Source organism: Pipistrellus kuhlii, unplaced genomic scaffold (genome assembly GCF_014108245.1).
Source record: "Pipistrellus kuhlii isolate mPipKuh1 unplaced genomic scaffold, mPipKuh1.p scaffold_m20_p_3, whole genome shotgun sequence".
In the NCBI taxonomy this organism is placed as follows: Eukaryota; Metazoa; Chordata; class Mammalia; order Chiroptera; family Vespertilionidae; genus Pipistrellus; species Pipistrellus kuhlii.
The window spans coordinates 99,073,303-99,085,687 of NW_023425529.1; positions in this window are offsets into that span (position 1 = coordinate 99,073,303).

A 12,385-nucleotide genomic window follows, 5' to 3' on the forward strand; every position below is an offset into this window, starting at 1 on the left:
AAGAAAGAAAGAAGAAAGAGAAAGAAAGAAACTAGACCACCTTATGCCATACACAAAAATAAACTCAAAATTGATAAAGGTCTTAAACTTAAAATGGGAAACCATAAAAATCTTAGAGGAATCCACAAGCAGCAAAATATCAGACATATGCCATATGCCAAAGCAATTTCTTCACTAATACCACTCCTAGGGCAATGGAAACTAGTTAGAAAATAAATGAATGGGACTACATCAAAATAAAAAGCTTTTGCAGAGCAAACAAAACAATCAGCAAAACAACAAGAAAGCCCAAAACAACAAAATATGGAGAACATATTTATTAGTGTTATCACTAATAAGGTTTTAATCTCCAACATTTATAGGGAACTCATACAACCCAATCAAAAAATGGGCAATGGATCTACATAGATACTTTTGGAAAGAAGATAGAGGAAGGCCAAGAGACATATGAAAACATATTCAAAGTTTCTAATTATCTGAGAGATGCAAATCAAAAGGAAAATGCATTAACATCTCACACCTGTCAAAATGCCTATTTTCTTTCTTTTTTTAAATATATATTTTATTGATTTTGTACAGAGAGAAAGGGCGAGAGATAGAGAGTTAGAAACATCGATGAGAGAGAAACATCGATCAGCTGCCTCTTGCACACCCCCTACTGGGGATATGCCCGCAACCAAGGTACATGCCCTTGACCGGAATCGAACCCGAGACCCTTCAGTCCCCAAGCCGAAGCTCTATGCATTGAGCCAAACTGGTTTTGGCAAAATGCATATTTTCAACAAATCAACAGACAAGTGCTGGCAAGAATGCAGAGAAAGGGGACCCTTTGTGTACTGTTGGGAGTACAGACTGGTGTAGCCATTGTGGAGAGCAGTATGGAGTCACACAAAGATGTTTCTCTGTCTTTCCCTTTCTCTTCTAGGCTCTCTAAAAATCAATTGGAAAATATTCTTAGGTGAGGATTAAAAAAATAAAATAAATGTCATAGCCTATGAAAGAGTCATCTTGATAATGTCTAAAGAAAGTTGTCATTTTTTGTGGTGAAGCGACTGGAGTCCAAGTTGAAAACACGTTGGTGGCTGTGGTGGCTGTCAGGAGCAGCAGCATTGGAGTGATGGGGTGGCGCTGTGCCCTGACCAGCCTGTTCGCCTCCTGCAGAGGGAGGCAAGGCTGCAGCTTAGGCCTGCTCCCCGGGAGGAGCAGATCTAAGCTGCCAGGAGAATATCCCCTGAGGGCACCCAGATTGGAGAGGGTGCGGGTCCTGTTGAGGGATATGGAAGCAAAGTATGCAGAATCTCAGAGGGAAGGAAGGAGTGGGAGGGAGGGTGGGAAGTAATCAACCATACTAGTAAACCTTGTATGCATATATGCATGGCCTGTGGCCACAAATAATGGGGCTGTGTGTCCTGGGCTATTGGCAGGCATGGGCTGAAGTAAAAAGGGGGACATATGTTGTAATACTTGAAACAATAAAGAATTATTAAAATAAAAATGTAAATATGTAAATAAATAAATTGTGTTGGGAAAATTGGACTCATACATAAAAATAAAAAAAATGAAACTGAACCACAAACTTACTTCATACACAAAAATAAACTCAAAATGGATAAAAGGCCTAAATGTAAGTTGGGAAACCATAAAAATCTTAGAAGAAATCATTGGCAGCTAAATCTCAGCCATCTCTCATAAGATTATTGTTACAGATACATTCCTTATGGCAAAGAAAACTAAGGTTAAAATAAACAACTCAGATTACATCTAAATAAAATCTTCCATACAGCCAAAGTATTTTATTTTGGGATAAATGTTCTACATTATATTTTCCTTTAACATCATTTTACTCTATCTCAACTTTCCATTTATGTCAACACTCCCTTCCTCACCTTTCCCCTTTTGTTGTCCAATTTCTATTACCCTATTCCTGCTTTATATTTTCCCTATTCTTTGTTTTTATCCCCTGTTAAAAATTCATCCTACTTATATATCTAAGTTCTGATCCCCTGCTCCAAGTTCATACACACTTCTCTCTTCTCTTTCTTCAATATCCAATTCTATTTCTCTCTTCCCATTTCTGTTGTTGTTGTTTTGCTTTTTTTGTTTTATGTTTTATTTTCTTTGGTTTTGCCCTTTTTTCCCTCTGTCATATTGTTGTTTGTTTTATTGTTAATTAGATTGGTGTGGTTTTTTTTGGTGTGTGTTTGTGTGTGTGTGTGTCTGTGTGTGTGTGTGTGTGTGTGTGTGAGTGAGAGAGAGAGAGAGAGAGAGAGAGAGATTATTTCTCTCTTTTTATTTTGCTTCTGTTTTTCCTCTCCTCACTTGTTATTAGTTGTTGAATGTAGTTTGCATTCATCTCTAGGTGTTAGTTGTTTGAATTTTTTTGGGGGGAGGGGGATTATTTATTGTTCTATTGAGTTTTCTCACAATATAAATAGTTTTTCTCCTACTTTTTATTCTCTTTCTTTTCTCTCTTACTTTATTTTTCATCAATATAATTTTTGCGCTCTTTTTATCCCCTAATTCTTTTTTCTCTGGTGGTTACCTTTATTTGTGGTTATTAGTATCATGAACATTTGTGTTCAGTGCCTTTTCTGTTATGCCTTGTATATTGTCCTTTAAGTCAACATGGGAGAGAGTGCTACATGACCAGACACTCGGAGAGAAGAGATTACAGGGAGACAAGAAACAGCCTACATACGAAAGAAAAGGATGCATCACCAGAAAAGGAAGTAAATGAAATGGAGGCAAGTAATGTGTTAGAGAAAGAATTCAGAGAAATAGTCATATGGTCACTGAAAAGGTTGGAAGACGAATTCAACAATTAACCAAGAGGAAATAAAGAAGAACCATGAAGAAATGAAATATGACATTGCTGCAATAAAGAACTCAATAGAAAGCATTAATAGTATACTAGAAGAAACAGAGGACTGCATCAGTGAGCTAGAAGACTAGGTAGAAAAAAAACACCCAAGCAGAGTGACATCTAGAAAAAAAAAAAAAAGAAACTTAAAAAACTGGAGGAGAACCTAAGGGAATTTGGGGACAACATGAAAAAAAAAAAATCCACACAATAGGAGTGCCTGAAGGAGAGGAAACTGAGCAAGGAATAGAAAATATGTTTGAAGAAATATTGACAGAAAATTTCCCTGATATTGGGAAGAAAAATTCACAAAAGTCCAAGAAGCTCACAGAGTCCGAAATAAAAGGAACCCCAAAATACCGATACCAAGGCACATTATAATTAAATGAGCAAAGACCAATGACAAAGTAAGAATCTTAAAAGCAGCCAGAGTTGCCTTAACCAATTTGGCTCAGTGCATAGAGCATGGGCCTGTGGACTGAAGGGTCCCAGGTTTGATACTGGTTAAGGGCATGTATGTTGGTTGGGGGCACATCCCCAGTAGGGGGTGTGCAGGAGGCAGCTGATCAATGTTCCTCTCTTATTGATGTTTCCATCTCCCTATCCCTCTCCCATCCTCTTTATAAAAAATCACATATATATATATATATATATATATATATATATATATATATATATATATTCATTAAGTGGCCAAAGAAAGATAGTCACCTACAGAGGATCCCCCAACAGACTAGGAACTGATTTCTCAAAATAAACACATCAGGCTAGAAGGGAAAGGATGAATTACACAAAGTCATGCAAAGCAAGGGTCTGAATCCAAGAATACTATACATAGCAAGGTTATCAATTAAAATTGAGGGTGAAATCAGGAGCTTCAGAGTCAAAAAAGGACTAAGGGAGTTTATCACCACCAAACCAGCAATGCAAAAATGCTAAAAGGGTCTGCTGTAAAAAAAAAGAAAGAGGAAGAGAAGAAGAAACACATATATAAAGAATAAACATGGCAACAAACAAGTGCCTATTAATAATAACTTTTTTATTATTATCATGTTGTTTTCTTATTCATTTTTATTTTTTTAAATATATATTTTTTATTGATTTTTTACAGAGAGGAAGGGAGAGATAGTTAGAAACATTAATGAGTGAGAAACATTGATCAGCCGCCTCCTCCACACCCTCACTGGGAATGTGCCCACAACCAAGGTACATTCCCTTGACCAGAATCAAACCCAGGACCCTTTAGTCTGCAGACTGACGCTCTATCCACTGAGCCAAACTGGTTTTGGCTAATTGTGTTTTTTTTTTCAATAAATCTTTATTGTTCAAATTATTACCCCCCCCCCTCCACTGTCCTCATATATAGGTGTACAATTTTTGTCCAGTCTTTCCCTGCACCCCAGACCCCTTCCATTCAAGAATTATAGGTCCACTTCCTTCCTATGCCCCTGATTATATTATATTCACCAGGTTATTCTGTTCATCAGATTTTTTATTCACTTGATTTTTAAATTCACTTGTTGATAGATATGCATTTGTTGTCACTTTGTTGCTCATAAATATTATCTTTATACCTTTTCATCTTCTTCTTCTTAAAGAATATCCTTCAGCATTTCATATAATACTGGTTTGGTGGTGATGAACTCATTTAGCTTTTTCTTATCTATGAAGCTCTTTATCTGACCTTTCATTCTGAATGATAACTATGTTGGGTAGAGTAATCTTAATTGTAGTAATAGAGTAATCTTGCTATTCATCACTTTGAATATTTCTTGCCACTCCAATCTGGCCTGCATAGTTTCTGTTGAGAAATCAGCTGACAACTGTATGGGTGCTCCCTTGTAGATAATTAGCTGTTTTTCTCTTGCTGCTTTTAATATTCTCTGTCTTTTGCTCTTGGCATTTTAATTATGATGTTATAAGGCTTTTCAATAATTTTCTAGAAACCACTGGTAAATTTAGTGAGACTCTCAAGGATATGAATAAGGACCAACTAGAAATTAAGTATACACTGACTGAAATAAAAAAATAATATACAGAGATTCAACAGCAGACTAGAGATCACATGAATCAAGTCAAAGATTTGAAAATTAAAGAAGCAATAAACACTCAACTGGAAAAGCAAAAAGAAAAAATAATCCAAAAATATGAAGATAATGTAAGAAGCCACTGGGACAATTTCAAGCATACCAACATCCAAATTATGGAGGTGCCAGAAGAAGAGAGAGAGTAAGATACTGAAAACCTATTTGAAGAAATAATGAAGAAACCCACCTGGTGAAAGAAATAGAGTTAAAAGTCCAGGAAGATCAGAGAACCCCAAACAAAAGGAATCCAAAGAGGACCACATCAAGACACATCATAATGAATGGAAGGGGTCTGGGGTGCAGGGAAAGACTGGACAAAAATTGTACACCTATATATGAGGACAGTGGAGGGGGGGTAAGGGCAGAGGTGGGGTGGGACCTGGGTAGAGAGGAGTTATGGGGGGGGGGAGAAAGAGGCACAATTGTCTGGAGATAGGCCATCATTCCTGCAGGAATCATTATCTGATCTATTTTTCTTTCGTGAAGAAATGTCTTCATGTCTTTAGTGCGGTGAGTGCTGGCTGCATCCCAGACTAGCAGACCTCTTTGGCTCCCTCGCATAATAAGCGGCAGCATTAAATTGACCCACTTCCTTATAACTGCTTGTGTAGCCCAGGCTTTTTCAGTTTCAAGAATAAAATGCCCAAAACACGTTCAATCTTTTCCTTCTTGCCCTTAGAAATGATTAAACGTGGGATTTTAGTGCCATCCAGATGAATTGTCAAAATACAGGAAACACGTGCACTTTCATAAGCAGTGGAGAGAATGTACACTAAAGAGGCACCCCGCTGTTCAATCGTTGTTTGAGATGATTGGCCCATAAACACTGCAGTTTCATCCATAGCAATCATGTTGGAAAGATTGTAATTAGAGAAGTCAGCATCATCAATAAAGGACTTGAATGCAAGTGCTCGCTTAATAACTTGAGTATCTTCCAACCTAAACAATGTTGTACCGGTAGATCTTCTTAAAGACAGTTCACTTCACTGAAGGAAATTACCCAGCCAGTGTTGTGATGCTTTGAAGTCTTCGGGGGCTATGTCAAACTGTGGTGCCATTGCAAGGGCAAATTCTTAAATCTGAGCCCTGTTCACAACCAAAGCCTTTGCTCTCCTGTCAACAACCCATTCACAGATCAGGTCTTCCAGCTCAGAAAATAATGGTTGCCGACCTGATCCACACTTGCACTTTTTAGCATTTCCCTTGTCCACTTGTTCAATGAGGTTACCATACTCTGCTCGCCATTTTCAGACCAATCGGATACTCAACATCTTCTCTTTGCAGAAAGCAGTAAGATTTTGGCCCCAAAAGTCTTCCACGATTCCTTTCTTGTATTCCACGGAGTAGCTTTTCCTTTTTGCACTCATTTCTAGGGGCGGGGGGGGGGGGGGGGGGGGGGAGGAATTGGGTATCAAGGTAGGGGGAGGGGGATCACTTAAAATGACACAGGGAGGATCAGAGGGGAAATCAAAATGGCACAGGAGAATCAGAGAGGCGGGATTACCATTTTAGTAACCCCTTTTGATCCTCCTATGTCATTTTGATTGCCCCCTCTGATCCTCCTGCGTCATTTTAAGTGACCCCCCTCCCCCAACCCCTGTGCCACTTGAACACCTTCACCAGACATCTCCCCTACCCCTTTATCAGACATTTACCCCCTGGGGCCTGCCTGGGGACTGTCACTGGGCTTGCTGGGGCCTGGATCTGGGCTGGGTCAGGGTCTGCCACTGACTGAGAACCTTCAGTCACCATGAGGGCGGCCGCGAGCATCAAGTAGTGTCACCAGAGACAGACCAGCACTCACCACCTTCGCAGCCATCCCGTCTGCTCTAATCCTCCTGTTCTTCTACATGCATCTGCGAAAGCCTCCTCTTCTCTCCCGCCCCACGCTCACAGCTCACTCCGACCTCCGCTCTGCCTCCACACAGCCGTGACGTCAGGACTCCGTGTAATGTCACTGGTTGCTATCTAGATGCCAGTCGGGGCGGCCCTAGCGACCAGTTTACGGTAAATTACTTTTCATTCTGAGACAGAGCCTAGGGGGGGCCTTATTTTCGAGGGGATGCCTTATATTTCACTCAGAAGGAAGCTTGTAATTAGGTCTTATTTTTGGAGGATGTTTCATTTTCGGGGAAACACGGTATGTGGCCTAGTGGCTCAGTCTCCAAGGTTACCTGAGGTGGACACTCTTGGTAAACCACTTTGTAGGATGTATGCATATTCTTGTAGTTAAGCCTTGATTGTTGTTGGTTTCACTGGGAAGAATTGACCACCAGGCCAATTGGCTGTGAGGATAAGCTGTGTCTGCGATTGGAGAACTTCTGTGCTGGAGACACCCTTATGAGACAAGACTTGCTCTAGTGGGATTTTGGTGCTCACTGAGTCTGCCCCCTGAGTGTGTCCCTTATGGATCTGAGGAGTTGTAATCTGGATGTTCCTACTTTGACCCCTGGGTACATTGTCTCTTGGATATCCAAGGAGTGCTAATTTAGCTTCTGCCTGAGGCCACCCAGCAGGAGCTATGGAGAGATCTGCAGATTCCTCTTCTTTGTTTGGGTTTTGGAACTGCCCAGATGAGTCCACTGTGAAGCAATGCAAGCTGCTGCAGGGACTTGGGCCTTATTTTGGATGTTCTTGGTCTCACTGACTCAGCTGCAATTTGTTAGGTAAGTTTAGATTTCAAAGTACCAGGCCATTCATATGCAAAAGCCTCTGCCCACAGTTTGGATGTGGCTGACTGTCAGGGTGGAGCAAAAAGCAATGGCTTCCCATCAGCTCTGCTTTAAGAGGCCCCTGAGTCTCAGTATCCTATGGTAATTGGTTCAAGCACCTCTGAGAGAAAAACCACTCGCTGTCAGACAGTTCAGTTTCTCTCCTTATGAGTCTGGGTCTCCAGAGTCTCACCCAGAACTGGAATTCAGAACAGTAGGGAGCTTTTTTCTCCCTCCTTCTTGAAAAGGACAGCCACATACTCAGTTGCCAGCCCTCTCCCTGCACATCTCCATTTTACTTCTGCAGCTCCTCTGAGTCTCACTGTGCTTTTCTCTTCCATTCTAGTTGTAGAATTTCAACTTAGCCAGCCTCCTGTGGTTCTGGATGATGTTCATTTTGTCTTTTAGTTGTAGTTTTGAAATTGTTGTGGGAAGCAGCAATTTCAGGTGATCACCAATGCTGCCATCTTGGTTTCCCCAATCAATAATAACTTTAAATGTAATTAGGTTAAATGCCCCAATCAAAAGACATAGGGTTGTTGAGTGTATAAGAAAACATAATCCATTTATCTGCTCTCTACAAGAGAGCCACCTCAGAAAAGACTCACACAGACTGATGGTGAAGGGATAAAAAACTTTTTTGAGGCAAATGGAAATTTTTTAAAAGCTGGGGTAGCAATACTTATGTCTTACAAATTAGATCTCAAAGTCAAGGACATAAAAAGAGATATTGAAGGCACTTTATAATACTAAAGGGAGCAATCCAACAAGAAGATATAACCTTGGTAAACACATACACATCCTGTCTTATTGCCCCCAAATACATTAAAAAAACAACAACAAAAAACCTTCTGGAGGATATCAAGGGAGAGATTGACAGCAATACAATCATAGTAGGGGACTTTAATACCCCACTAATACCACTGGACACATCCTCTAAACAAAACCAGCAAAGGAACAACAATCCTAAATGACACACTAGATCAGAGGGAATGAATTAACATCTTCAGAACATTATACCCAAAAGCTAAAGAATACAAATTCTTCTCAAGTGAACATGGGTAATTTTCAAAGATAGACCATATATTGGGACACAGGCAAAGTCTCTTCAAATTCAAGAAGATAGATATCATATCAAGCATCTTCTCAGATCACAAAAGCATAAAACTAGAAATCAACTACATTAAATACCATAAAATCCAAACACCTTGAGGCTAAACAGCATGCTATTAAACAATGTGGATTGCCAAAGATATCAAAGAAGAAATAAAAAGCATTATGGCAACAAATGACAATGAAAAACAACAATTCAAAATCTATGGGACACAGTAAAAGCAGTCTTGAGAAGGAAGTTCATAGCTCTACAGGTCTATCTCAAAAAACAAGAAACAATGGTAATAAATTATCTAAACACACAACTCAAAGAGCTATAAAGAGATAAACAAGAAAAGCCCAGCTTAAGTAGAAGGAAGGAAATAATAAAGATCAGAGTGGAGATAAACGACATAGAGACAAAACAATAACAACAACAACTATACAAAAGATCAACAAAACCAAGAGCTGATTCTTTGAAAGGATAAACAATATTGATGAACCTCTAGTCAGGCTCACTGAAAAGCACAGAGAGAGCACGCAAATAAACAAAATCAGAAATGAAAGAGGTGACAACTGATTCCACAGAAATACAAAGATTCTGAAAAAATACTATGAATATCTCTATTCCAACAAAATGGAAAACTTAGATGAAATGGACATATTCTTAGAAAAATACAAGCTCCCAAAAATCAACCAAGAATAATAATAATTAAAAAAAAACAGAATAAACCAATAACTTCTGAAGAAATTGAAACTGCGATAAAAAAAAATCTTCCAACAAACAAAAGCCCTAATCCAGACGACTTTACAGGGGAGTTCTACCAAGCATTCAAAGAAGAACTAAAACCTATCCTCCTCAGACTATTCCAAAAATTCAAGAGGAAGGAAAACTTCCAAGCTCATTCTATGAAACTACCGTGTTTCCCCGAAAATAAGACATCCTCCGAAAATATGACCTAGCACAACTTTGGGAGAAAAAATTAATATAAGACACTGTCTTATTTTCGGAAAAGCAGGGTAGCATTACCTAATCCCAAAACCAGATAAAGATACCACAAAAAAGAGAAATATAGGCCAATATCATTAATGAACAAAGAAACTATTAATAAAATCCTCAACAAAATTCTAGCAAATCGGATTCAACAATACATTAGAAAAATCATACATCATGTCCAAGTGGAATTTATTTTGGGGATGCAAGGATGGTAAAATATCTGCAAATCAATAAATTTGATACATCACATAAACAGAGATAAAAATCACAAAATCATATCAATTGATGAAAAAAAAAGCATTTGACAAAATCCAACATCCTTTCTTGATAAAAACTCTCAGCAAAATGGGAATAGAGGGATCATACCTCAACATAATAAAAGCCCTATATGACAAACCTACAGCCAACAATATATTCAATGGGCAAAAACTAAACCCATTTAGAAGAACAGGAGCAAGATAAAGATGCCCACTTTCACCACTCCTGTTTGACATAGTACTTGAAGTACTAGCCATAGCTATCAGACAAGAAGAAGAAATAAAAGGCAATCAAATTGGGGGGAAAAAGATGTAAAACTGTCCTTATTTGCAGATGACATAATATTGTACATAGAAAACCCTAAAGACTCCATCAAAAAAACTGCTAGAATTAATAAATGAATTTGGCAATGTAGCAGGATACAAAATTAACACCCAGAAATCTATGGCCTTTTTATATACCAATAATGAACGCACAGAAAGAGTAATGAAAAAAATAATTCCATTTACCATTGCACCAAAATAATAATAATAATAAGATACTAAGAATAAACTTAACTAAGGACATAAAAACCTGTACTTGGACAACTACAGGACCTTGAAAAAAGAGATAGAGGAAGACATAAGCCAATGGAAGAACATACCATGTTTATGGATTGGTATAATCAAGATCATTAACATGTTCATACTACCTAAAGCAATCTATAGATTCAGTGCAATACCTATTAAAATACCAATCCATACAGTGGAGTCAAACAGTCTCTTTAATAAATCATCTTTATCTTACTCCTGTTCTTCTAAATGGGTTTAGTTTTTGCCCATTGAATATATTGTTGGCTGTAGGTTTGTCATATAGGGCTTTTATTATGTTGAGGTATGATCCCTCTATTCCCATTTTGCTGAGAGTTTTTATCAAGAAAGGATGTTGGATTTTGTCAAATGCCTTTTAAAGAGACTGCTTGGAAATTTGGTCAGATATATGCAAAAAATGAAACTAGATTACCAATTTACACCATAAACAAAAACAAACTCAAAATGGCTAAAGTACTTGAATGTAAGATGGGAAACCATAAAAATCTATAAGACTCCATAGGAAGCAAAATTGCAGACATTAGTCATAGCAATATCTTTACAGACACAGGTCCTAGGGCAAGAGATACTAAGGAAAAGTAAACAAATGGGACTACATCAAAATAAAAAGCTTCTGCACAGCAAAAGAAACATCAACAAAACAACAAGAAAGCTTACTGCATGGGAGAATATATTTGCCAATGTTATCTCCAATAAAGGTTTAATCTCCAACCGTTACAGAGTACTCATACAACTTAACAAAATGAAGATAAATGGGCAAAGGATCTAAATAGACACTTTTTTTAAATTTTTTTTAAATTTTTATTTTATTTTATTGATTTTGTACAGAGAGGAAGGGAGAGAGATAGAGAGTTAGAAACATCGATGAGAGAGAGTCATCGATCAGCTGCCTCTTGCACACCCCCTATTGGGGATATGCCCGCAACTAAGGTACATGCTCTTGACCGGAATCGAACCTGGGACCCTTCAGTCCCCAAGCTGACACTCTATCCATTGAGCCAAACCGGTCTCGGCTAAATAGACACTTTTCAAAAGAGGACATTTAGAAAGCCAAGAGACATATGAAAGCATGCTCAAAGTTACTAATCGTCTAAGAGAGATGTAAATCAAAACAACAATGAGGTACTACCTCACACATGTCAAAATTGCTATCATCAACAAACAACAAGTGCTGACAAGGATGTGGAGAAAACGAACCTTCCTTCACTAATGGTGGGAATGCAGATTGGTGTAGCCATTGTGAGAGAAAGTATGGCGTTTCCTCAAATATTTAAAAATGGAACTGTCATTTGACCCAGTAATACCACTTCTAGGAATATATCCCAAGAAAACAGAAACACCAATCAGAAAGGATGTATGCACCTCTATATTCATCACAGCACTATTTACAATAGGTAAGATTTGAAAGCAGCCTAAATGCCCATCAGCAGATAAATGGATTAGAAAACTGTGATACATCTACACAATGGAATACTATGCTGCTGTAAAAAAGAAGGAATTCTTACCATTTGCAGCAACATGGATGGAACTGGAGAGCATTATGCTAAGTGAAATAAGCCAGCCAAGGAAAGAAAAATGCCACATGATCTCAATCATTTATAAATAATAAAGAAAATTATAACCTGATGAACCAAAATATAGATACAGAGGCAGAGAAGCATCGAACAGACTATCAAATTACAGCCGGAAGGCTGGGTTGTGTTTGGGACGGGTTAAGAGATCAGCCAAAGAACTTGTATGCATGCATATAGCATAAACAATGGACACAAGGCAGTGGAGGAGTGAGTGAG